This window comes from Typopeltis vanoorti, chromosome 24 (genome assembly GCF_054136105.1).
Source record: "Typopeltis vanoorti isolate ZY-2024b chromosome 24, IOZ_Tvanoo_1.0, whole genome shotgun sequence".
Taxonomy (NCBI): domain Eukaryota; kingdom Metazoa; phylum Arthropoda; class Arachnida; order Uropygi; family Thelyphonidae; genus Typopeltis; species Typopeltis vanoorti.
In genome coordinates this window covers 50,631,110-50,656,991 of record NC_143572.1, presented here as the reverse complement: position 1 = coordinate 50,656,991, position 25,882 = coordinate 50,631,110, and the positions used below count along the sequence as shown (strand labels likewise).

The 25,882-nt window shown below is 36.0% G+C and overlaps 1 protein-coding gene across 3 annotated transcripts in view; it reads right to left on the bottom strand.

Annotated features, from left to right (window-relative positions):
- Nucleotides 1-25,882, bottom strand: part of LOC150093189 (transcriptional coactivator YAP1-like) — a 241,776-nt gene that overhangs the window by 121,270 nt on the left and 94,624 nt on the right. The gene's annotated exons all lie outside the window — the stretch shown is intronic.

Here is a 25,882-nt window from a genome sequence, read left to right as displayed (position 1 = left end):
ACAATACCTTCCCATACACCCTAAGGAAACTTTTACAGACTGTTGTAATTTATAGTAGCTGCAATAATTAGATAAGTTTCTTTAAAAGAAGCATTAAATTAGAATTGACGATTACAAAGACTTTGTTATTGCCGTTAACAAAATATTAACATATTAAATCAGCAATGAAAAGTGTAAATATTTTGAAATTAGATAGCTTCCGTGTTCAATGAACAGCTAATTTAAGTTAACTGAAGCTTAAAGAATTTTATTTATATCTTAATTCTAAGGAAATATACCTTACTTACTGGATGTCTGAAGTGGCATAAAAAGTTTCATGTTCGTCTCTAATGATATGGATGTTTCCGGATTATGTAAACCCTCAGCTACACACGTTACTGGTATAATAAAGGTTAATAATGTTATGTAGGTGAAAACACGATAAAAATATAAAAGATCGGTTTGTAATGATTTGAGCCGATATTAATAAGTCCGCGCAAGACGGGTGGAATTTAATGATATTTTATGTCAATTCTTATCTTACCTTATCGTGGGTGAGACTGGCATAAAAAAAAACACTACAGCATATTTAGTGCGTGGGTATGATAAGGGTTAGATAATCCCAAAACCACCTACTGTACAAGCCATTCCATTCCTCTAATACGCAGGAGGGGTAGTCTCACACACGGCGAATGAAAAACATTTACCTCCTAAAAGACATTACAAACATTCCATGCCACAGTGGGATTCGAACCCACAGTCGGGTAGTGTGTAGAGAGCAGAGAAGCTACCCACTAGGACATCCAGGCAGATAACTTCATTAAAATTTAGGATCTCTACTAAAATGTATCACGTTTCCGTTTTGGCTTCAATTGGATCATCTGCAGTGATAAAATTAGGCAACACCAAATTGTAAGTCGAGAATATATAAACTGATAGCCAGTCGAAATGTCATAAACTATAAAAGACAACCATCAAAATGTAAGTTTCGTAAACGCGTTCTTGTATAGTGGCATCATTTATGACCACAGCATTAGAACCTATATCACTATTTCAAATTGTTTTGTCAATAACAAACGGATGGGGAGCAAAACATTTATTCAAACAGTTTTTTGAATAAGGACTACTTTAAGCAATGTAAACTCTATATTGCACCATACGAGTATGTATTGCAACTGACCATCAGCAATATCTAATAACTGTTTACATACCATTCTCGTTGAATTATTCAGGACAGAATTTTCGACAATCAATATTTCATGATGTCTGCGACAGTTTATTCAACTGCACAGGGTACTTTTTATATAGAACTCGGAAGAGTGTCAGAAGGCATAACAATGAAACTTCGATCCATTTTTGCCTTCTACTGCATATACTCTAGTAATTTTTGTTTTGGCTAATTTTGACAATAAAAATAATCTGAATGAAAACAAGACGATATAACTGAAAGGATTTTAAAAGCGATTTTAAATATCACATTTCATTCATATTCCATAATCAGTACATACTTCTTAATATCAATTCGAATCGTTTTGTCAATAAATAAATGAGAATTAACACTAAACCAAGGAAGTACTGTCTTGTGTCGTAAATCTCAAATTATATCAAATTCCATCTAGCCAATTATTGCAATGTATAATGGCTACACGTATTTTTTATTTATTTTTTGTTCGTTTATCTGCAAAAGATCGACTGATTTAAAAAAAAACCTGATAAATATTTGTAAGGATTCCAAATACCAAATTTGAGTACTGGGAAACTTGGTTGGACATATTTACATTCAACCAGCTCCGGAAAAAACTTGTATATGGAGAGTGAAACGCAGGGCTGTCGCCGGATTAGATCCCTCCCTGATGGATTATAATACAAAAATATAAGAAACTCTCCAATTGCTATTTTGTTTTTATTACAAGAGAAACATTAATGCAAAACGATTACATAATAATATTAATTAAATGTTTGCTCTACGGGGATATCGCACAATAACTGTTTATAAGCTCTTCTAAATTTAAATTATAAGCTATGTCCGCCTATATCGATATAGTTGCTAGACCAACTATTATTTCTTGGGTCATTGCTGTTCGAAATAATTTTTAATCAGTTGCAGCTTGGAAAAACTTCTTTCCGCACTTGCTACGCTAACAGGAATTGTTAGCGCAGCGACGGCGCCTACCGCAATATGGCTGAACGAGCGCCCTTATTAAGCCGCGCCGTGAGATAGGCTCCCTCTATGCTACACCTTGTCGACTATACTGGTGAAAGGATTCATATAGGTGTTTAAGCATTTTGCGAAATATATATAGTATGAGCCTGTTAGGCATAATAAATACTTACCTGCGTGCAAATGCTCTTAAGGCGATGATTTTTATTATGTCTGAGCTGTGAACTTATGACTAATTGATTCATTTAGACTAAGATCTAAATTTACAAACACATTTCAGTCTCTCTTAGCTTCTATCTGGCTAATATACATCGATGCTCTTCACTATTTGAACGCATAGCTTAGATACATTATTCCTCCTTCGCTTCAAGAATCAACATCCAAAAATCCGTTTTGCTATGGAAAAATAGGCAAACAGCAGTCTAGGCTTCGCAGACATCTTAATAACATGCCTTCCCAATAGAAAACCTTATTTTACAGTATACAGAAAATCTACTCACAAGGGCAGATATAATCAAACTTTACCATAATCTCTCCCTCTTAACAATATATGATATAAAAACTAATCTCTGTCATCTGTTCCAATAAGGCTTCTCTCACAACTGAATTTAACCATATAAGCCACACCTTCCTATTTAATAGCTACAGTTCCATCAGATTCAACAAAAAAAACCAATCATTCCTGAATGTCCTTAGTGCGTCAGAAAAAATAGATAATATTTAAAAAATGCAATCTGTGCACCGTCTTCAAAGTCCTACTCGAAACTGGATTAAAATTAAATATCTTCCTAAATATGCTGTTGCACCCACCTCAACATTTCACTCACCCTCGAGATGCTGAGAAAAATTTTAAGAATATCGAATCAACTAGAAACATTTTATCAGCATTTGTTACGAACCATCTAATAAATAACACTTAATGAACTACTAAACTTTGACTGGTCAACTCAATTTTGATAAGAGTAGGACTTGTTTATTCATTTTTAACGGGCAATATATATATAATTATCCTCATTCTAATTTCCCCATTATGAAAGCTTTTTCACTATATCATTTAAGGAAATTACAACGTACTAGGATATACATTAAAATAATTTTAATATATTTCTATATTTCGGCAACGTCACGTTGCCATTTTCAAGAACTTAAGTACAAGACACGTGCATGCAGGCACAACAAAACAATAAGAGAGGAAGAAGTATGAAGCTATTATTTCTCCTAAAGTCCTGATGGTGCCCTCTAGCGGGGCATGTTGGTATTCTTGGGCGACTGGGCTGGAGGTCTTCTGATGTAGGTTTCCCAAATTCGAGGAAGTCTCATGCAGCCAAATTTGTTAAGGTTTGGATCATTTCTTAGGGCTGAAGCTGATTCTATGAAAAGCCTTTCATATCTGTATTTGCTACGGTGTATTATCCTGGCTTTCTTCCACCGTATTCTATGGCAGGTATCCAGCGCATGGTCAGCAAGACCAGAGTGGCTGTATTGGTAAAACCGGATGTAGTCCTTGTGTTCTGAAATTCTGATATTTGCTGTCCTGCATGTTTGGCCAAAGTAGGACAGCTTACAGCTGCAAGGGACCTGGTATACACCAGGTAGGTCTAAGGGGGGAGGTTGGTCTTCAGTTGAGCGGATAAGGGATGCCAATTTTTTATATGGTTTGTAACAAGAAGTTAAGTTATGTTTTTTTTAGTATTTTTTTTTATTTTTTGGGGGGGTAGCCATTGGATGAGAAAGTGTTGAGAATGTGGTTTAGTTGTGGTTAGGGCATTGTCATTCTAGCAGATAAGTTTAGCCCTGTTGTGTAGTGTCTTAATGACTCCATATTGTTGTGAGGGGAGGGATTGTTGGTGAATGTATCTGCCTGTATGGGTGGGTTTTCTATATACTGAGAAAACCAAGGTTCCATCAGGCTGGCGGGTGACTAGGGTCTAAGAAAGGAATACAGTTGTTTTTTTCCTCTTCCAGGGTGAATTTGATTCTGGGGGTGTTGGTTGTTTAAGTGTGTTAGGAAGGAGAGGAGTGCATCGGAGCCGTGTGGCCAAATAGCGAATACATCATCTACATAGCGAAGCCAAATGGTTGGTTTTTGTGGGGCAGAGTTTAAGGCTTTCTCTTCAAAAGTCTCCATATAAAAGTTGGCCAAGGGTGGGGAGAGTGGAGAACCCATGGCTGTCCCCTCTATTTGTTTGTAGAATTTTCCTTGCTAAACAAAATAGCCTAAGTTCATTGTGAACTGAAATAGGGCTGTGATATCGGGAGGAAATTTAGCTTGGATTAGCTCTAAAGATTCTTTGAGTGGGACATTTGTGAATAAGGAGGAGACATCAAAACTGACCATTATGTCAGTGTGTTTGAGTGTAAGGTTTTCTACTGGCTTTGAAGTGGGGCGAGTTTTTTTTATGTATGAAGGTGTGTTGCCAGTATAGTGTGAGAGAGCTTTGGCCAAATGTTTAGCTAGTTTGTATGTGGGGGAATCAATGCCATCCACTATGGGACGTAATGGCACATTTTCCTTGTGAATTTTTGGGAGTCCATAAATACGGGAGGGGTATGGAGTTATATGGTTTTAATTTGTTGGTGATTTCCACAGGCCAAGAAGTAACCTTCTTCAGAGGGGACAGCCATGGGTTCTCCACTCTCCCCACCCTTGGCCAACTTTTATATGGAGACTTTTGAAGAGAAAGCCTTAAACTCTGCCCCACAAAAACCAACCATTTGGCTTCGCTATGTAGATGGTGTATTCGCTATTTGGCTACATGGCTCCGATACACTCCTCTCCTTCCTAACACACTTAAACACCCCAGAATCAAATTCACCCTGGAAGAGAACAAAACAACTGCATTCCTTTCTTAGACACACTAGTCACCCGCCAGCCTGATGGAACCTTGGTTTTCTCAGTATATAGAAAACCCACCCATACAGGCAGATACATTCACCAACAATTCCCCCCCCCACAACAATATGGAATCATTAAGACACTACACAACAGGGCTAAACTTATCTGCTCGAATGACAATGCCCTAACCACAGAACTAAACCACATTCTCAACACTTTCTCAGCCAATGGCTAACCCCCCAAAAAATAAAAAAATATTGAAACCAGTAAACCACAACCCCCCCCTCACAGCAAGGATTACTCTAAATCCATATCCTATATCCGAGGCACCTGAAAAAAATCACAAAAATCCTAAAAAAACATAACTTAACTTCTTGTTACAAACCATATAAAAAATTGGCATCCCTTATCCGCTCAACTAAAGACCAACCTCCCCCCTTAGACCTACCTTGTGTATACCAGGTCCCGTGCAGCTGTAAGCTGTCCTACTTTGGTCAAACATGCAGGACAGAAAATATCAGAATTTCAGAACACAAGGACTACATCCGGTTTCACCAATACAGCCACTCTGGTCTTGCTGACCATGCGCTGGATACCTGCCATAGAATACGGTGGAAGAAAGCCAGGATAATACACCGTAGCAAATACAGATATGAAAGGCTTTTCATAGAATCAGCTTCAAGCCCTAAGAAACGATCCAAACCTCAACAAATTTGGCTGCATGAGACTTCCTCAAATTTGGGAAACCTACATCAGAAGACCTCCAGCCCAATCGCCCAAGAATACCAACATTCCCCGCTAGAGGGCACCATCAGGACTTTAGGAGAAATAATAGCTTCATACTTCTTCCTCTCTTATTGTTTTGTTGTGCCAGCATGCACGTGTCTTGTACTTAAGTTCTTGAAAATGGCAACGTGACGTTGCCGAAATATAGAAATATATTAAAATTATTTTAATGTATATCCTAGTACGTTGAAATTTCCTTAAATAATATAGTGAAAATGCATAACCAACGTCTAAGCCTTTCCACGAGAATCATTATGAAAGCTATTCAGTTTTTATGCAGTTAATGGCGTCCTGTTCACGGAATCTGCCAAAATTCTTATAATGGTCTATCTTCCGAGTATCACTCGTCAGTGGACACAATAATCCTTTTCTGGTGTCTCATTTTCACAAAGTTTCGATTGATTAGTACTAGGTATCAGTAAGGAGTCAATGTAATACCACTGCGGTAATATCTTAATTATAATTCCTGATTTAGACACGTACTATAATATAAAATAAATAAATGATATCAGTGCACCTTTAATGCCTTTTTACCTTTAATTACTTTAATCTTTAATTACTTTTTAATACGTTTCTACCTATTTCCACAGAGGAAATAGGTAGAAACGTTTAGAAATCGGCAAATAGCTGGCGTCTATTCTCAGTCATCACTGGTAATCGAGTTTATGGCTACTTATGATTTTGAAGATTTCTGTATGGGAGTAAGGTAGACAACTGCTGTCATCTCGTGTTCCTAAACTCAACATGCTGTTACTGTTTCAAATAATATAAAAATGGGTCGATTTGCTGGAGTAAAAAAACCGAGTTGTCTCTACAAAAAATCGACTAACTTGAGAAGCGGCTAGAGGGGAAAAAAACATAGAAAGTTCCTCTACTCGGTGACTAAAATCCCACCTATAACGGTCTTTCTTTTGGTAGTCTAGCATTCAGGATTCAGAAATGTTGCCACAAATTACACAGGCCATCATGTAATATAAATTCGCTGAAATAACTGCTGCCGGTATCAAAATATCATAAAAATATAAGAAAATATGATAAAAATAAAATGTTACTGTCGCCTAAAACAATTACAAATTTAAACTCACTACTGGTTTAAAATGCATACAGATAATGACGGATAAAATAATCGAAAAGTATCATATAAAGCAACTTGTGAAAAGGTTGCACGAACCCATATCTTATCAGAATCCAAAAACAATACCTAATATTATAGTATGTTTTATTGTAATAAACAAGAAATTACTGCAAGGTCTATTACGATGTGGGAGAGGGGTGAAAGAAAAAAAACTTCCGCATGATCGAGAATTTTACTTTGGTTGCCAACACATCTATGTTTTTTTTTTTTTTTTTTTTTTTTTTAAGGTATTCAATAAAGCATTGGCGTGCCACAAAGTTTACACTGCGGCACGCTAATGCTTTATTCTACTGAAAAAAGTAGACCATAAAAATTTTTTCCCCATCATTGTAGTAAGCCTCAAATTTAACTTCCGCTTTTTAAAAACAAACTATTTCTTTATTGTGGTCATCCGAAGTCTGCTCTTGACGCAAGGCGGATCACAAATAATTTTTAAGAAAGTTTTTAATTTGGAGAAATTTCTTGCACTTGAAACTACACATAGCGAGAAATTGATATAACATAATAGATAATTGCATCTGCAAAATTAAAATAAATTTAATTAATAAAATACATTTCTTTAAAAAAATGGTGATCTAGGCAGTCGCTTGTTCTGCTAAAGGGAAAAATCATTAGCAAACAAATTTTGATAAAATAAATGGTATAATGAAGAATATATTTAACCGCTTTAAAAAACGAGAATCAGATTATATAATTATCCCAACCAACAATATTCTATGGAAGCGAAACACACATCAAAAAATAAATAAATAAAAATAATGTGTAGTGCTGAAAACTAATCTCTTATTAAAAGCAACTGGATGTATCGTGTGGGAACATAAAACATGATAATATACAATCCTTAATACAACAAAAAAATAAAAATAAATAAATAAAAAATAAGCTATTACATAATTAAATATAAGCAAATATAGCTAGAATATCTAAACAGTATATAATTAAATATGAATATTAGTATATAAAAAGGAAATAAACGAAAAAAGAACTGGAAGACGACCCTTAAAATAATAAAGAAAGAGAAGAGGAGAGAGAGATGAGACCGGAACAGGCTACTTAGCTTAGATCTACAAAAGGAAGATGGGCTAATGAGAAACATTTGTTAATGTTATAATTATTTCAGTTATAAGATCTTGAGCATGGATCAAAACTTTTTCCTTTTGTACCTTCGAAGCCATATGACTGGCTTCATAACAGGGACCGAAGTCTAACATTAAATGTTAACATGTTTGTTTTTTTTCTTAAGATATAATGGATAAATCTGTAAGTTTATTATGCATAAGTATACATATTATACATATTTATTAAGTATTATTTTAAGTTTTTAAATGTTAAAATCTGAAGTAATTACTGTTTTATAATTTTATTTGCGCTTATAGTAACAAATATGTGTTTCCAGATAAATATAGAGTGTGGAGAAGGAGAAATCATTCTTGAGACCTATACAAACTCAATTTTATCTCGTAAAAAAAAAAATAAAAATCCGCAGGCGAATGAAATAAATTCGAGGATAGCATGTGAATCATGGCTTGATGATAACCGAGCAAAGTATTCATGTGAAAGATCTTTCATCTGAATTACATGAAAACACGTAGGCTTCAATACTTCTCAAACAGGCTATTGTTTTGTAACAGGAATAAAGGACCGAGACAAGTTCGAAACTGCAATATGCACATCCTTGGGGTTATTTTATGTTTTGCTTTCTTTAAAGTTCTGTTTATGGAATCAACATGCAGAGGACACTCTACACTGTCACATTCGATACAATTCCCCCCCCCCCGAGACACACATTTTTTAGGAGATAAATAAAAACCCTGATACCTAAAACACTACAATTCAGTGCAATTGTATAACTCTAAAAGTAAGTCAATAATATCTAATTTTAATATACGAACCTAGCTAATTAACATCAATCGACTATACAGCGTTTAAAATTAATGGGCTCGATGTCCTTGAGATAGCCGATATCCCATAATTCTTTAATTGGGTTGAAGGCTTTCAAAACACGAGACCACCGTAAAGAGTTGGCGTGTTAAAGATCGACTGTAAGAGAGGTTATCCCGTGATGTCTATTATGATGTGGAGATGGGGAGGGGGGTTGGAAAAAAAAACTTCCGCATGATCGATGTTTAACCGCTTCATTGGTTTAACAAGAGCTAATTCGGGATATCAGTTACGTTAACTTTTTCAACGAGAGAAAATGTCAACCGCTCCAGTTCTCCGATGTTTACGAGAACTTTCTAAGTGGAAAGCAAGCCGGCCGGCGTATTTTAAAATGTTGGAACATTTCCGCGCACCTTGAGTATAAAAAACACTTTCAGCTACACGCGGAGAAGAAGACCACTGTGGGGGAGAGAAGTAAACGAAACTGAAAAAAAAAAAAAAAAAAAAAAAGGAAGTGTAAAAAAAGATTAGAAGAAAAAGTCCTCGTAACACGGGAAAATGACCTCGACTGGCGGCAGCTTGGCGCCTTCACTAAGCAACACGGTAAAAGTTTATTTTCTGAACGCCGACATGAGTCATTCAGCGAAAGTTGTAATCAGAATGGTGGGCCTTGTCCGCAGGGATTCCACGCAGTTTGGAAGTAAGCCTATCAAGGATTTTCGTCAGTGGGTAAGAGTGCAGACGGCTTCAGAAACCCCGCCTTGCTAAATATAGACCACCCGACAACCCCAAAGTGTCGTTCGCGTCGGGTGCGTTGTGTGCGGGATATTCCGCAGTATTTTTATTTCGCAGCAGCAGGCAGCTAGGGACATCAGCCCTGACATCTCGTGCCCATGCAGGGTTCAAAAGGGAACTCTGCTTCAGATTATTCACTTTTCTTGATGTTTTCCTTGGAACCAGATAGCTTTAAAAACACATGATATGTATTAAGAGAGTAACCGAAACCAAGTGAAATTCAATGGCATGGCCTACGAGAATATATATATTATACACACACACACACACTTCGTTATAGTGAATACCCTTAGCAATAATTTTCAGTGATACATTTTAAACGTTGCCCCTTACTCTCGACATCAGCAGCAGATTCACATAATTTAGAAAACTCGGACATTACGAGTCGACCAGTTATTTACGGACGTCCGCTTTTTTTTTTTCCGGAAAAATCGCATCGTTTAGATGGCGTTTTGCTTTTGTCAATTGGAAAGTTAAATTTTTCATAAGTTTTCTTTATCACAAAATAATCGGCCTTTTTCCCTGTATAGAGATCGTAACAATGGACTATAAAACGGTTAGAGAACAATGCATTAAAAATAAAAAAATATTTAAAAAAAATGAAGACTTCCTTTACCCAATTGCAATTCTTTTTTGGTTCAGGAATTTCCTTCTGGTTGTCATTTAAAAAAAAAAATAATAATAATACTTATAAAAACTTTCTTTCGGTTCCGAAAGTGCGATATTTACCGATTACTACCCGCACTCTATTTTTTTTTTTTTTTTTTTTTTTTTAGCAAACTACAAACGTCAGAATTTCGCCCATTACCAATGCAACTTAAGAGAATCGGATATACTGAATGCAGAGTTGGAAAACAAAAAAGCGTTATAATTTTTTGCACAATGAACTTCCAGTGTCAGAAATTTGTTGTTCGCCATATCCCCTTTAAAGGTGCTTAAGTATTTTACGAAATGCGCTTCGAAAATTTCGTCAAAATTTTTATGGCATGACTACTGGAAGAAGAACGGGGAAGGAGGATCATCTCTGGAAGCTTGAATGGATTAGATTTTTGCTTGCAAATTAAGTAGTGAATGAGCGGAATGGGTTGCCAATCTTGCAAGATCGTTGTTGTTGATTGATTTCAAATCGAAGAATGACAGGTATTGTGCAAATGATGGCACAATACTTGCAAGCCCAATTTACTTCATGATTTCTTATTATTGAATTAATATATAACAGATATCCGCAATTATAAATCGTTTTCTCTTTCTTTAATTCGGTGCTTTTTTCATGACGATGCCTGCCGGTAAGGAGAATGATACTCAAAATCATTCTTTTCATACAAAAATTGATTTTTCCCCATTCTTATCGAAAACATTATAAAATGATTGATCTTTATCAATAAGAACACATTAAAAATAAATAAGGGCTAACTTTTGAAGATATCAACTATTAAGTTTGATTGATACAGTTAGTATATATTTACAGTCGTATTCCCCCCCACTATCACCACCCTTCGTCCCCCCCCAAAAAAGTTAAATGCCGACATATTCTACTTTTCCCAAAGATGCTCGCGGTTGAAATTGTTATCTGTACGTGCAAAAGCCTTCAAAGTCCCATTTCCTAAAAAAATATCGCCAGAATTCTTGCAGTATGATATACATTGTTTCTTAATATTGCCATATTACTGTCCAGAATATTACTATAACGTTCAGTGTTTATTTTTCCGTACCCATTCTTGAGCCTTGACTGTGAGAATCAGTTTATCAGTTTTATTTCATCCAAGTTTCCATCTTTTAATCAAGTCAGTTGCAGTTGATGTAATACTTTCATTGTGTTGCAACAGCACAATCATCATTTCGTTTGTCAGATTTAAATTACGCCTCATTTCCAGTGCTGCGCCAATTGCATTTATTCAGCGTACATTCACGTGCAGCTGTATCGCGTGGTTTATCACTGGTATACAGCATTCAAGAAACGTAGGACGTACGTATGCTTTTGCGATATAGCGTATATGGCAGTTCCATACATCAGACGCAGAGAGTTATATACTCTTGAGTAACACATAAAAGTTGTAAAGCTAGAAGAAGGAGAGTAACACATAAAAAACTACATTTGGTATATTAAAATCCCCTCGTTTGAAAGATTTAATGATGGCAATTTTAAAAAGTATGTTCGCGGTTGATCTGTGAGACTATTTTTGTATTAGCCACTTCACAACGTTCTCCCCTCCAAAGAGAACAGAAATTTATCTGTTAATGTCTCATTTAACATTTTCAAAGATGGGAGAAAACAAGCTGTTGCTTCCTACAACTATACCTGTCTCCTACTTTACTTTCAATAAACAGCAAATTGGTCCAAGTTTTCGTGGTTTGCCAGTAATGAGAGAATCTCATAAAGCAGATTACGAGTAACATTTTGGCAGAAATCGCACGCAGAGGACACGAAGACCAACATAAAACTGAACAAATGTCAAACTTTCATGTCGAATAACAAAATTTTGAATATGGGAGGAGGAAATAATCGCAAAAAGTCTCGTATACCAAATTCGGTAATATCTCAGCACACTTGTATTTGCATTTCTATATTTTCATACCTTTTCAAGTCTCTTCTTCATTCCGCCATTATTTTCAATATAGTATTCGTTCAATTTTGATGCATTCTTTGTGTACTCTTGTCCAATATCATATACTAGTCCGTCTTATAAGTATAGCTCGCAAGTCGAAGCATGAAGATTTGGACAACCAAGCAATTACTTTTAGCACCTCGCCAGAAAAAAAATAGCCGTTTGGCTTTTCATACTTTTAGCTCTGTTTTGATTTGCGTTACTTATTTAACTTTCACACACACACACACACACACACACACATTAACTGAAGGCGAGTTTCACGGTCTCATACGGTGTTCCCCCCTTCTTCAAGATAAAAAAAAAAAAAAAAAAAAGGCAAACAATCTGAGAAACACAAAACGACTACCCATATTATTTAACCATCAATAAAATCTATCTATTAAATTTTCTTTTATTATATCTGTAACAACTTGAAATTTTACATTCAACAAATTAAGATTAACACTACTTTAGTTTTTTGGCACTGCAGTCAACTGCCGATGACAACACTACAGAAGTAGAAAGCTTTTTTTTTTTTCTTTTCTTGTTTTTGACGGCGATCTCCGTTGATTTATACCTAGTATTTTTGTAAGCTCGTGTGCAGGAAATTGTAGTGATAAGAATGTCATGTAATACTATGAGTACTGAAACGTCATTATTTTAATAAAAAATCCTGAAAAATCACACACACAAATTGTTTTCATTTCTGTGAGGTAAATAAGCTTCAAAGTTCAGTTTACTAAAACCTGTAGAGTAAATGTTCACGTAAAGTGGGGACTAGTTATACTGTTATCGAGGAAATGAGTTTGATAACACGTTACCTACACCAGCGCTTCCCAAACTGGGGACCGAAAGTTTTGTTGAGGGAGCCGTGAAATAATGAAAACAAATTTAAAATGTTTTAAGACTAAGGTAGCTCTTTGTTTTTTTTTTTTAATCTTAAAAGAAACGCATTTAATTTTTATTATTTATTATTTTTTTTTGGATTTTAATGGAAAAAATCACACATTGGTGTTCGTTTACAAATTTTGCTGTAATTAAGCGCCGAAATACGCTTCCTGCGTATTTCGGCGCTTAATGAATATTAGTAAATATATGCTTATTCATATAAGTTTCATTTCAAAGGTATCGATAAGAAGCACAAAAAAGCTTACAAACGCAAAATCTTGAATATAAATACAATAAATATTATAATAATATATGTCTGTATTAAGATTTTTTTTTCGATGAGGGGCTGTGAAATATTTTAATTTCCAAAGGGGGGCCTTTACATCCATAAGTTTGGGAAGCACTGACCTATACCTTTAAGAAGCACTTTTCCAAATATTGAGATCACATTAAGAATACTTTCATATTCACCTGTTTCTGATGCTGAAAGAGAACGATCGAAGTTACTTAAGAATAACTGAATGAAAGGAGGTTTTCGACTCTTGTAAATGATGCTGACCATCAAAGCCAAGATGGTTGGACAATTAGTTACAGAAACATTTCATTAGTTTCATGCAGCCGAATCGTATAAACTGACATATTAAAATATTAACAAGTTAATCTCGGTTATATTTGTTATTTTGTGTAAGAATTCCAAGAAAGTAAACAATGCTTATTTTCGGAATAATGAGATTTAAGATTTATGTGAGGTATTCAAGTACTGTGCGTAAGATGGCAAGCATGGAAAAACTGCGTCCGGTTTTACTACAATACTGACCGTCAAGTGTTGAGTACAGTATCAATCTTTTCTTATCCTACTTCTAAACAAAAACTGTTATTTATATGAGAACTTCCATTCTAACACAAGCGCATTCAAGTATAAACTATATCTGCATACAAGATACGAAGTAATCAGTCTGAAAACCAAAAAAAGGCTAAGTTTCAGACATCGAATTCTCTTTCCAGTCTAACATGTTGAGGGCTGTCAATCAATTTAGATATCTGACAGGTGCTTTTAAAGAGTTTAAATGTTTCGATATTCAGGAACATGCGAGTTCAAGTTATACGTTATTGATAACTGAAACCCCTCCCCGCCTCCACTATATCATAAAAACGTTAACGTAGAGGATTGACGGGTGACGCAAAGAACTACGAGCTGAAGCGGAGAAAGGCGAATTCTGTGGGATCAAGTGCCAACTATCCATATTGTTCCTACGCTAAGTGGACCTCAGCAATCACAAAAAGAGCTACTCGCTATTAGAGAAGCCCACTAACGTGATTGTCTCAATCTGTACAGATTTCTAATAAGTCTTCTAAAACACGAAGATTTAACGAGTGTTAATAGTATTCAGTAGCCTGTGACTATGTTCCTTTGGGATTTTCTCAATTCAATGTCTCAATTACCGAAAGCATTCAACTACTGCTTGTTTCATCACCTTTCTTTTAAAAACCTGAGGAAGCTCGTTACTCTTCAAGTATAGAACTTACACTAATGAATTTTTGCTAATCTGACCCAACCATTCGACAATGAAGAGTCTTGAACACAAAATAAATCACGAAACAAAAGAACTTCATTGAGAAAGAAATGCTTTGAAAAATGATCTGCAGAGTGTGGGAATCGCTAGAGTGCGCCACAAGCAATTTCATCTATTTCTAACGATACGGAAATGTTGCAAATAATCCATCCTTTCAATTTTAACTTTGACCTTTTCTTATTATAATAAATAAACGATGGCATAAAATTTCGAATTTCACTGATGTCCCCGTTTTAAACTTTTGTCTCTGCGCATTGTAGGACTTTATATAAACTGCGTAATGAAAAAGTCAAACCGGGTTTTAGACAAGTTTGTCTATTCTGACGGTTGAAAAAATCGAGTTACATGATCAGAGAGGTGTCTAAGGCAACTTGATGAAAACCTTTAGAACACATTAATTAATGAGATTCGAATTTATAGCCTTGGTTTAATTACCGACTAAACCATGGAAAATAAACATAAATCAAAATATTTGAACCATCAGCCTAAGGATCTATTTTACTGTCTTTTCTACATTCTATAGTAGAAAAACTTTTCAATTGCTACACAACTGGCCCCCTCTTTGAGCTATTACTCCCCTGTGAATTCGCGTGTTTATCCTAATGAAAAATTGGTAGCTCTCTTTAGGAAGCTTATGTATTGTTCCCGTCCGCGCGATTAGCCTAGTGGCTTTGCGCTTCGCAACCATAGGCCTAGGGAAGGAGTGTCCTAGGTTCGGCGACGACGTGAGGACCTTAAGGATCTTCCTCAGCCATACCAAGTTAGCCGGTCTTGGGCGTGGACAGCAGGGTTTTTGCCACCAGTTTATCCGGGGTTTTTCATCCCGCAAGCAGGCAATCCGGCTCCGTGAACACACAGGCTACAGTCATAGGATATAGTACGGCAAGGAAGGCAACCACCTTGCTCATAGTTATTTCTCTAGATAATGGCGTATATATATAGCTGCTCCTAAACAGCTGAAAGGCCACAACACGTGTTGTTCCCACAATTATTTATTGTCATAGTTACAATATTTCAGTTCAAATTTATATATTGCAAGATATATATATATATCTTGCTGAATCGATCACAATAAATACCTAAAAGCAGTTGAACCTAAGCGCTCACTCGGTAATTCCAACACTCCATCATAAAAATCAAAGCACTCGAGCTACAAAATTTCTTAAACAAAATCAAGAATTTACTATCTGGTACCTCTAGAAGATCACTGTTTATTTTTTATGTGAATCCCATGCACGAAAGGATGCTAATCCGATTTTCTGCTCTAGAGACCGTATATGGAACTTTAAGCCAATTCAGATCTCCGATGGATGGCGATTTCAAACCGGGTGATGAAATTCGTATCTCCCACCTAAAGATAATCACAAACATCCTCTCTCAAGGTGGAATTAATCCACAGACGCTTAATCAGAAAGCGAATACACTAAGCATTCAGTCAGGCATCTATTTCTAACGACACGGAAATGTTGCAAATAATCTTTAGTGTATCTTTAGTGTGTCTGTTAAATTTTGTGTTCTAGCTAGTAATTGTTTCTGAATGAAACGGCCTTCCACTTGTGTATGAGGCCTACTAACTCACCTTCAGTCGAAAAGGCCTTTAAAAGACCCCTCTTCGTATCCTAGATAGGATTCAAATCCAGATATTTCTAGCCACTGCATTCTCGTGATAGCATTAAGGAACGTTTCAAAAGGAACTCGGGGGAAAAGATATCATTCACCTCATGCCCAAAAGGATATATAAACTATTCTTATCAGTTTACTCAGAAAATAAAAATGCTAAAAATCTCTTATGTGCTGGCCTGGTTAGCGTGTCCACTAACAAACAAGCATCCATACCTGCAGTGGATATGAAGTAGTCCGTGCGGACAAACATCCATGTAGGAATGGATGTTTGTCTTCAGGTGGTAGATGAATGCCAACCTTGTGTACTAGAGGTCGGAAGTGGTGTGAAAAAAAAAAAAAAAAAATCCTGTTTGGTCTCTAGGAGTACGGTTTCCGGATTAGCCAAACCTATTCACATAAAATGTATACGATGGGTTTACAACTTGTTCGTGGATGGGAACCACATAAAAAAGCACATATATATGACTTGATCGAATTTAATTACGGAAACAAGATGTTGACATCTATGATAGGATAGAGAGTAACCTTTAAAGAACATTTGTTTCAATACTGAAGGTTGAATTAAGCTACGCACGCAATACATTTCCGGACAGAAGAGGAAAACGATTGTTAGTCCCATTTCCGCGTTTTTATTCATTCCAAATACATAAAACAAAGCATCATCAAATGGATCGAATAAGAACGTTTATTTAAAATGGTTTTTAAAGAAAAATATTATTCGCAAATCCTTACGCGGCATGAATGGGATTGCAAAGTATTTCGATATAACCCTTCAAAAAGTCTGGGAAAGCCAGCGAGTTAACCACAATCAGCATTACAGTTGACACGTGTCCATTTGGACGACGCAAATAATGCGCAGTACGTCCTTGAAAATAAGCGTCCACAGAACAATGGATTTCAAAGCTAAACTATCAAAAAAAAAAAAAAGAGAGAGAAAGAAATAGAATAGAAGAGGTGCATTTGACGACTGTCATCGTAAATGAAAAAGCACGAAGCGAAAAATGCCGATAGTCGAGTTAACCAAGCTATCTGGGTGTGTGTCGGAAAGAAAGGCCGTGACACGGAAGCTGAGGTTGTAAGCATTGAAGGAAAAAAGGAGGCCGACCGGAAGCACGGAAGGAAGTGGTGTTGTGATAACAGCGAGTCTCGTGCAATGATGCGAACAGACACTTCGGTCCGCGTGGAGGAGGCGGCTATTTTCAGATCACTTTAAGAGTTTAATGGTGTTCTTAGCAGGAACGAACGAACGCGCGCGCACACACACACACCCGAGATGTTGGCAGGGTATGAGAAAAGAACTTTTCTCGCGCTATATTTTACCAGAATTGGCAAACTAGAATAATAAATCTTTCGTATCGGACAAAAGGCAGTCAAATGCGATCTAAAGGCGTGCAAAGATTTGTGGTTTCAGCAAACATTTAAGCGTGGTCATTTGTAAGAATAGCTATTAAAATTAAACACGAACCGACGCTTATTTATACGTTACGTCGATATTATGAGCTGTAGAAACCACAAATGCATCGTGTGCCCAACGTTAGCAGTCAGGCGCGTGGATTAAAGATATCAAAACGTTCAATGATTAGTGACGAAACTAAATCTGCCTTACAGAAGGAGAGAAGTATATGAAAATAGCTACCAAAGAGAGAGAGATTGTGGGATTAGGGTTATTTTTTGAAGGTACCATCCACGTAAGCTTGTGGACTGTAACGTGTGGGTGGGCCAAATTAGATAATTTTTAAAATCACTCCCGGCCTTCAATAAGCAAGATGGTGTTGTGTCACACCGGGCAATGAAAATCAATATCCGACTTCGCCCTAATGCATTAGCGTTCCTTATGTATATGTAGCTCTCATTTGTTGTATTTTTCCATTGTTTATTCTTCTACACATAGGATGTTTGTTATTGTTGTTACGTGTTTTATTTCGACAGGTGCATTATATCTGCCAACTCTAGTTCACTTGTCATGCCCCCACCCCCTCGAGAAGTTTCAGCGTCACTTTCATAGAGAGAATACATTGTATATATTCTCTGTGTGAAATAAAAGTAAGTTTGAATTTAACAGACAAGACAAGTTACAAAATTTAACATCAACTTAATAACACACCTTTCACTTATTTGGTTATGGTGTGTATCCACTGTCTATGAAACACGGAACAAAAAGGGCAATTTTACTAGAGGGAGGATACCAATCAGTCGTCTGTGAACTCTTCATTCCTCACTACATCTGAACACTAAAAAGACCTAATGAAGTATCGGCCTTGTATGGCTTGTGATAAGGACGGATGCATGAGGCATAACGTTACGGGTCAGAGAGGTTTAAAGGATCGTTGTGGGAGTATTTGTTAGTAGTAATTCTCTGGCGTCAACAATTAATGTTTTTAGTAATATGACACTTCGGTACTACGCATAAATGAAATCCGGTTAAATGATGAATGACAGAAATACGAAGAATCAAATGCTTCACAAAAATTCCAAGGACTCAACAACGTCACAAGGTAGACAGCCTTGAGGTTGTCTGAATTTCTGATTGTACCTCGAAGGTCACCAAACTAGTAACACCACATATATGCTAAATCTTAACGAAAGGTGTAGATGTCCAGTGACTTGTTATGGCTCAACGAAGTATCAACTTTTAATCACAAATCAACAACAAGAGAACATCTAGAGATAAAGTCTCCTATATAGAAAAAAAAAATGCAACAAACTGCAGCCGGTGGTCCATTTAAAAATACCACCAGGTTCGCAACCCCCTCCCCCCCCAAAAAAAAACGCTCTTATAAAATGACATTTTAAATATTGTATCTCGAATAAAGAAAACAAAAATTTCAATTTTATGTATCTATACTCGTGATGACCAAATGACCTACGGCCAGAGATCTCTCGATGCAGTCCTGTCCGGTCAGGAAAGCTCAATGTTTTCAACTGTTTGTGAGTGACCGATTTCTGTATTTACAAAAAGTTGTTTACATGAAGGAAAATTGTTCTATAAATAGTTTGACTTACGAAAATAACATTATCATGTGCTCAAAACACTACAACTATTACTCCTCCTTCCAATCGAAACGTCTCTTTTTATTTTGTAACCCGATGTTTGGTCCGTAACTATTTAAATGAATGAAAACAGGCTCCTGAGAATAAATAAATTAGCCATTACTAACCCATACGAAACAGCAATGCTTGGAATTGATTCAGGAACGATAAATGTGACTTGTCAATGAATGTAAATTTTTATTACTATCCCAATAGTTACATTTTGAATTAATAGGATTACTTTTTTTTTTTAAACAAAAGTAGTCAGATCCAAAGAATTATACGTCATATTAATAATAATAAGCTCATAAACAAAAAGTTATTATTTGGGATAATGATCAATAGAGGTGTCACGTAATAATGATGATCAATCAAGTATGGTTATCCAATATTTTAGTTACAGTTTAAATATACAGGAAAAAAATTTGTTAAACAACGTTTAGACATTGGCTAGTCTCTCATTGGTAGCAGATTTCGAAACAAAACTGGTTTCACTTATTACACTGTCGGTTTTCTTAAGAAACTACCGAATATTTAATTTCAATAAATATTCTGCAGTTCTCGTCTCATCTTCTAATTACGTATTAAGCTGAATTCTTTCTAATTGTAATCGGGTGGAATGCTAATGATATTAGTATGGGTTGGAATTACGACAAAACCAAGAACTTCATGTTCTTGGTTCTGTTGTGTTATCCGACCTGAGGAAGAAAAACCTTCCACCTCCTCATACGACAAGCAAACTCAAGGTCCTCGATTCTAACCCAAATTCGAAGGATTGCGATGTGCTCGCGACTGGGCTACGACGCATTAAGATAGAAAGGTTATTCTTATCACAAGATGATCTCTGCTTACCGGAGGAGAGAACCTTTTTCAGTATGAGCCCAACCAAATTACCTTCGGTAGAAAAGTCGTCGTTGTTGTTTGGAATTATAGTCGAATCAACTAATGCTACGAAATATATATATATATATCATTCCAACTGCTGTATTTAATATTAAGAAATAAAAGTGATCGGTTAGATCAATTACATCACAAGATGAGAGACTACCAACCGATAACTGGAGGCCTTGAAACAACTTGAAAAGTTAAACGTTTGATCTATAGACACAGTCCCCTGATTTTCTAACTCTCAGCCGGCCCATAGTACGAATACAAATGTGAAATAGGTTAAAGCCTTTTTGGGAGTCGCAAAAACATGTAGGTTTAATAATGCAACATGTATGATGTTCTTTATTGAAAGTAAAAACATTGAAACAACAAAATAATAACAACAACTGGACCCAAATTTGCCTAAAGGATTGTAGAGGGAGATTAAATATTTATTCTTGCAAAAGTCAAGCATAATGTGTGGCGCTTAACGGAAAGGTTAGAATGCTGACGGAACGAACCCACCTTTGATGAACCAATCAGTTTGCTCCAGCTAAATCCTCTGCCCATATTTTCACACAATGGCAAGAAAGTTCGTAACCCTGTGTAACCTGGATATATCAAGGTCAGAAGCAGTGCCAAAAATAGATTGTTATGGACCCTGATTAAAAATGGATCTCTGTCATTATAAAATATACTGTCATGACGTGGATGTCAGGTGCCTCATACCTATGAGTAGAGTGCAGCACCTACGCTCAAAAGAGAAAATGCCAAGCCTCTGGAGTACTAGGCACCACCAGTTTGTTTACCAGAAACCTGAAGGATTAAACCCCCGTGTTTGGACTACAAAGCAGCGAAGTCCGAGTTTCTTTCACATGCATGATATGAATGAGGCTTTCACAGTAGGGTCGGACTTTCGAGTCTCCACATTTTTCTTTTCAATAATATGGCTTTAAAACGGGCCGCTAGACAGTATATGCTGCTGTGGTGTAACCACTATACTACAAAACCCCGCAATGCGGAGAATTCAAAAGAATTAGTGGGTTCAATGAAAGCGTCGGGGAGAAGGACAGAGTCAAAGGCTGTAAAGGGACACAACGAACACTTGTTTTGGAGAGGAAAAAGTCGTAGTAAAGCCACTAGGATACTAGGCCGAATCTAATCGCAACACTAGGCAATTTCTAAGTTACCTAATGAACAATATCGCTATCGCGATTGTAAAGGAGTGAGTGAAATTCTCCATGTACACAATAAAGATTCATACCACATATTTCATGTCCCTCACAATTTCAACTCGCCTTAATAACAATGAAGAGAAACAGGTTACATGAAAGCGGGTAGAAATAAAGAAAAAAATCGCACCCCACCCCAAAAAAAAAACACGATTCACCCCAATTAGCAAACATACCATCCAACCTCAACTGTCTTTTTCTATATTCAAACTGTAAAATCATAATCATTCTTCCCAAAAGTAACTATTTCAGTTTCCTCGACCATTACTTCATCTCGTGTTTTTTTTTTTTGTTTGCAAGTATATTATTTATTTTTTATTTTATTTTATTTTTTTGTTGCGTATCAACATTTGATAAACGTTCACTTGTATAAACATTCACTCTAGAAACGCATTTTTTGATAATTAGAGGTAGAATTTATTCATCTGCGATATCTATCGCTTCCTATTGCCATCAATCATTCTAAACATGTTTCCCAATCCCATTTCTCTGGTAACAAACTCACCTTGGAGATTTTCAGGCACACAGCTCCAATTTTTGTTTGTTTTGTTCCAAGTGTACTGATCCAGCAACTAGAGGTGTTCGTTGAAGCATTGCCTAACACCCATGACTTACATACTGTTTACATGTCCGACCTCGTGTTGTCTGGCATTATAAAATGCTAAGTGAAATGATTTTCGTGATTTATATTTGCTTCGTTAGAACACTATTTTCGTTCTTCGAACACAAAAACATTTGTGTGAACACCCACTGAAACAGGTCTTATTGGTAAGGAAACTTATTTACCATTTCACTTTAAATTCTTATCTCTCATCTATGTTTTGGTTATCCAAGAAGTGTGACAAGGTGGTTCAGGCATATCGCACATGACTTTTATTAAAACCTCCAGTTTCCTTTTCAGCCTATATCAAAGCTCGCTTGTGTAGCTCTGTGGATATGGCGTTTGCATCTATAGCGCTAGGTCCTCAAAGAAAGACAGTTGGATTGTAAGTTTGATTCTAGTCGCTGACTAGAGGAACCTTTTCGACCAATCCCGACTTAGTCAATCTCTGGCACGGAACCAGTAGGGTCTTTCGTCCGAAAACATTTTTTTTTTTTTTTAATCCCGCAACTCAAGTAAACCAACCGTAGAAATGCTATTTCAGAAAATTATATATTGCTAGGCACCACGAGATGGTGGCAGTTGTCTTCCCCACACTCCTCTCTGGATGCGTATTAAAATCACTGTTAGTTTTGGGACAGCTTTTATCCCCTCCCTTTGAGGGGATAAAAAACATTAGCGGATTTATTTATCAAAGCTCACAATAGCTAAAAATTATTGACACATCAACATTTTTCCCTGTTCCATTTGTGCTTTAGAGTCGATCCTGTTTTGTATTTACCTTTTCAATATCGTGCTTCACTGGTATTTGTCTCACATCTTGGTAATTAGCCCATATTCGACCTAATCTCACAGAGAGAAGAAAGAACGATTACGAGAAATTTCTATCTTCAAATTACGGTCATACTTTCTCTCACTTCAATCCTTTCTAAAGTAATGAATCCACCTGGGAAACCTGTAACTAACAAATGATCTCCACTATGGATTCCATCATAGCTGATCAACAGGAATAAATCGCTAATCTTTGAACCAATAGCATGTAAAAATCTGGAAAAACTCAATACATTTGAGTTCTACAAGTGGGTTATCAGCTTTCTCTACATTTATGTAGAATGGTGGATCAATCTTTATTCTTAAAGTGTGAAACTAATGATGAAATACCAGAGGATACCGGTCTTTCATTTACTATCACTTTTATATATCAGTGACCATCTCCAGTTGGCTACAAATCCAATCCACAGTCCCCCCCCCCCCCGGATGACAGTAGATTGCGTTCCTCTACCTTATTTGACAAATTGACAGAACTTCTAAAATATGTACTGCTGCCTTAAATAAATAATGTTCTCTGATCATTATTGAGTGGAACCCGATGTCTGGATCCTTAAGAATTAATGACCCAACAGAAGAGAACAATCAGATTGATTCATTCCATTCTCTTTCAGATAAAAATGTGTTTTGTTTCGGCTGCATCAATGAATGGCACTATAGAGAAACTACGAGATATAGATATTTCTATAGTCGCTCTTAATCAGATTTGACATTATTAATTCCCACACAATCTAATTAAGACGGATGATTCGAGTAGTTGGTCATCCATTCACGTTTCATTTCCATCATCACAGAATAAATTTTTCTTCCTCTTCGTTAATGACTTCTGTTACTCTTTTTGGATAATTTCTTTTGCTAGCAAGTTTTTTGTTACTAGCTACTAGTTCCATACTACTAGCGTCTTACGTGTTGAACCTCTCGAGTGTAGGACTGTAAAAATGGTCCACAAATAAAATGAAATTAAAAAAAAAATTATCTCCGAGTGTTTATGCAGATGTAGCATTACTTGCAGAAAACGTTCTCAAAAAGCAATTATCAAACTCTAACAGATACGAGGCAGTTTTAAAATGTAATATCTATAGGGAAATCAAAAACAACGGTAAATGCAAAAGAACCAATCAGATGTAAATTAAAACGAATTAGAAAAATGGACCAAGTAATGAAATCTTAATACCTAGGAATAACTGAACAGTGAAAATATAACACAGGATAATGTAGTAAACGAACAATCTCTGAAGGCTAATAAAATATCAAGATGTCTAAATTTACAAGCATCCAACAACCACGTTGGAGAGTGGACCCCCAGAAAAGAATTCTTTAAATATCATAATACTATGGCATGCAGAAAATCTGATTAGCATTTCAAAAAACACTTAAAAACCGTGTCTAATATTTTGCAAAAATTAGTTTATCGAATTTTAACCAGTATAACTTTTAGTTTTCATGCAAACATATCATTGTACATAACATTGAGAGAGAAATGTGCTATTATAACAACGCGAAATCTAGAAGCAGCAAACTACAAGTGAGTCTTGAGAGTGAAATAAATCTTCCGAGAAGGGAGAGAAATAATAAAATAAAACAACACATACGCATGAATGGAACTATTCCAATTCAAATCTTCAAGGCAAGACTGCAAACATTAACCACAGTCTTAATTCTTGTATTAAACAGCGTATATAATTAAAGTTGAATTAACTATAATAACGTCATACTCGTTCAGCTAATAATTTTTCAGTCATAACTTATAAGTGACACAAAAATTACTCGAGAAAACAATTTATTAAAAAACTGCAACTACTTTTCTTAGGAAGAACAGTTAAAATATTAACTGTGTCGAATGTGTCCCCCACCCCATGCTGTATATTTGCCTGTTTTATACACTCATTTATTGGTGACGTTTGATCCAAAATTTTCCACCGGATGTCATTCCTTTAATAGTTTTGTGTTCCTGCCTATCGACACTATTTAATGATTTCAAAAGTTTCCTTAAATTTCTGATCAAAGTCCACATCAGTGATGGACTTTGATCAGAAATTGGTGAAATTGTGCAATGCCAGCATCCACAGGGTAGATTATTGACAATCCTCATTGGATTGTTCGCGAGACAAACACCATGGCTCCTGATGTTTGTTAGTATTGCTAACATTTATAAAGCATTACCAAACGTCGGTTCAGTAGTACAAATCGGTTAATATTTCCAGTGAGCTAAACTTGCTTTACGTTTAAATTTTCGCTAACAAAGCACTTGGAACATAATCGGTATAAGCGAAGCGAAACTAATGTTTTGGCTGGGCAATGCAATCACTTAACTATGCTTAATTATTACAAAATCGTACTGGTCGCGAATGCCTTTAATATTCCAAAGCTGATGTGAATAGGTTTCGAACGCAGCTTATTTTGAGTTGGAGAGCTATTTGGGTTTTTACCCACCAAGTTTCTTCAACAAGCTTCCCACAACATTGAGTGCACTAAGACGACTGAACACTTTGCAACCATTCTCCGTTATTAATGCGTGGTACGAGAATATAATAAAACCTGAGAAGTAAATCACAAAGTGTGTATATGTGTATATATATATATATATATATATATAGACATACCAAAAAAAAAAAAAAAAAAATCTTACAAGTGGCCGAAAAGAAAGCAATTATACAAATGCAAATCCACAAATAACCTTAAATAAATGACATCTCTCTTTCTCATGGGAGCTTTCCCAATTATATGAATAACTTCTGAATCACTGAATGATTCTGCATAACTGTACAGATATCTCTATACTAGTATATAATGATATAAACCATAACCAACATTCATTTACAATCCCCCCCCCCCAACACACACAGTATTAGACTATCGGAACTGGTGACTGATTTATGGCAGTGCTTCTACTTGTTTTTTCGACTCTGGCATTATAAGCTACCGTACTGCATTATAGTTATTTGGGATCACGGTTGAAGCAAATAGGAGGTCAGTGCATTGTCTGCAAATTGTTGGAAGTGTGTATTTTAAAAGAATATAACTATTTGTTTAAATATGAAAAAAAAAATTATGTGAACGTCTGTAGAACAATTGGAG